Genomic DNA, 2655 nt, shown 5'->3' with positions numbered 1-2655 from the left:
AGCTAATTTTGAAAATAGTTCACAAGTTAACAATGATGGAATTAAACAACCACATGAATTTAACAATATTCATACCAATGAAAATGAAATACTTCATAATCACAACCATAAGTTAAATAACATATAGTTCAAACATAACAAAAATATTCCTACTATATTCACATCATATGCATTAAAACGTGCCATCTCTGAGCTTTTATTAAGTCAAATTTTGAATCATACATATACCATTGAGGTACCACTAGCCCTAGTAATGGAACATGAAGTCAACACCGACTCCTCCAAAGAAATATATTCCCTCTATGCTACGAAAGTCAAGGCTCTCATAAACTCCCAAGCTCATCATCCTAAGCTTAAGCCTAGCAAAATGCTTGGCTCCCCAAAATCCTCTTAGATGAGTTATGAGGGTATATTTATAACAAGAGGGGGTGACTCTTCAACTCCCCTTTGTGACTCCTAGACTTCACTCATAACTCTTAAACTTCTTTATAAAATTAGTCAATACATTCATTACATTCTGACTCTTCACATTTCAATATTGAGAGTTGGAATTTAACTTACAAATTACTTACAAAATAATATTACAATTTACCTGTACCCATATAAGACAAAATTGGGTAGAGGCAACTAGACAACCTAATAAGACAAAAAATTTAAGCTTAAGTTTGGCGAAACTATAGCTCAATAACTCCCACTTAATGTTTCTCGGTTACATAACAGTGCTAAGCTGTGTACTGCATGATGTCATACCTAAATTGTGCGATGGTTTTAGGCTCGAAGCAAACTCTAACCTCCATGGAATTTTGGTACAGTGACATGGAACGAGTTTGTGTTCACTTCTGGAGCAGGAGCAACATCGTGTCGATTTTTACAGGGGCACCAATGTAATGTTTCTTTTTCTGTCGGTTTACTTCAAGATCTTATATGGTAGCTATATGTCTCAATTGTTCCAAGTACTCTTCAATCTCTTGCATGAACTAATTCCAACGCTTGATCTATATGACTGAGTCGATGAATGGGATCCCATGTGATTTCACCAAGAATTCCATGCTATTATACAATCATGGATATGAGGCCTAAGTGTTGGAAATGAATTAGGTGAACTGTTTTTTATCCTAGATAAGAATCGAAAACTTTTCCTTCTCCAACTGTGCCACTTGCCTTGTTTTCTTTCCCAAGTCAAGTAGTAAAACTTTTTCCATGTAAAGTCCCCATGAAGACATCAACCCTATTCTCCTCTGGAATATAATTTACCCTTATATTCAAATTCAGGAAGTCCTTAATGTGCTCCTCCATTGAAACCTTTTGTTTGAGATTTATCAATTGGCTAAAGAAGGTGTTACTCTTAGTATCCTAATAATGTTATATCATTTCCTACGTAAAAATTGACCAGGTGACAAGTGCTTTATGAGAACAAAGAGATAGATACCATGCAAATTGATTTTTTTCTAAGTATAAACATGCAATGTGTGCCTTTTGTGTGTTCGACACATCATGTAGATCAAAGAATTGCTCCATCTATAGTACTGATGTCACCATATTATTTCCATCAAAATTCCTCATATCACTATTTGGAATGTGGTTATCCTTCAACCCACTATGTGAATAACTAAAATTGTAATGGTTATTCCTTTTATCCTCATCATGATTTTCTTTGAGTACGTTGTCACCACTAGGAAGCATTTCTTGTAGCAATTTTTTCAAACATTCCTTCAAACCTCCAAGGTCCCTTTTCAAATCTGTTTTCAAACCCTCCTTCAAACCTTCAATCTTGAAATTCATAATTTCTTTGATGTCGTGTTTCAAGCCATCCATCTTAACTTCGAGTTCATTTTTGGTTTCTCTTTGTGACAATGAAATTTGCTACATTTGATCTTGCAATTTTCATATCTCATGTTGCATTTCTTCCTCTTCTTCATCTGTCATAAAAGAGATTTCTCGTTGGTTACTAGGGGTGTCCATTTTTTTGTTTCGAGGAATTTTGAAATCAAGCAATGATATATATGCTTCACAATTCCCTTTGAATCACTTCAAACTATTTTTCCAACAAAAGCTATCCAAAATTTAAAATATACACACATTTTTCTTTGTTTTTAGGAGCTAGATATTGCAGCTCTTATATCTATGTAATTGTGAATATAGAAGATCTTAAATTTTGTCTTGTAGTATTCATTTGAGTCATACCAATATTGGATTCTTCAAGAAAGAGTTATACCAAATCTCCCATGATGACCTCATTATAGACTAGTTTGATAAAGCGAACTTGTACAAAGTGCCACCTGTCACGGTTTCAACGTTCATCCCAAAAAATGATATCCAAAAAACTAAAGTCTCCATAACTTTATACAAAATTCAAATCCGATGCTTAGAGAGAATGTTATGAAGATTTTCCCTAGGTCATTTGTTTGAGATAGAGTTATGGAACCTGCTAAAACCCTAACTTCCTATATGATAACCTATACGAATTAATTCTAACTCCAAGGACATGGAAATTCATTCTTAGGATCTACACTAAGGCTTGGTTGCAACAATGTGGTGAATTGTAACAATTAATCAAAGGAAGTATTAAAAGGGAGAACCTGGAATGAAGCAAGTATTAAAAATAACATACTCCTATGTAAATGGGTATTGTTCGATTCGAACGTGCCAATTTAA

The sequence above is a fragment of the Pinus tabuliformis genome, chromosome 5_2 (genome assembly GCF_031772625.1).
Source record: "Pinus tabuliformis cultivar Carrire ecotype Pingquan chromosome 5_2, CPIR1, whole genome shotgun sequence".
In the NCBI taxonomy this organism is placed as follows: domain Eukaryota; kingdom Viridiplantae; phylum Streptophyta; class Pinopsida; order Pinales; family Pinaceae; genus Pinus; species Pinus tabuliformis.
This window is presented reverse-complemented; position numbering follows the sequence as displayed.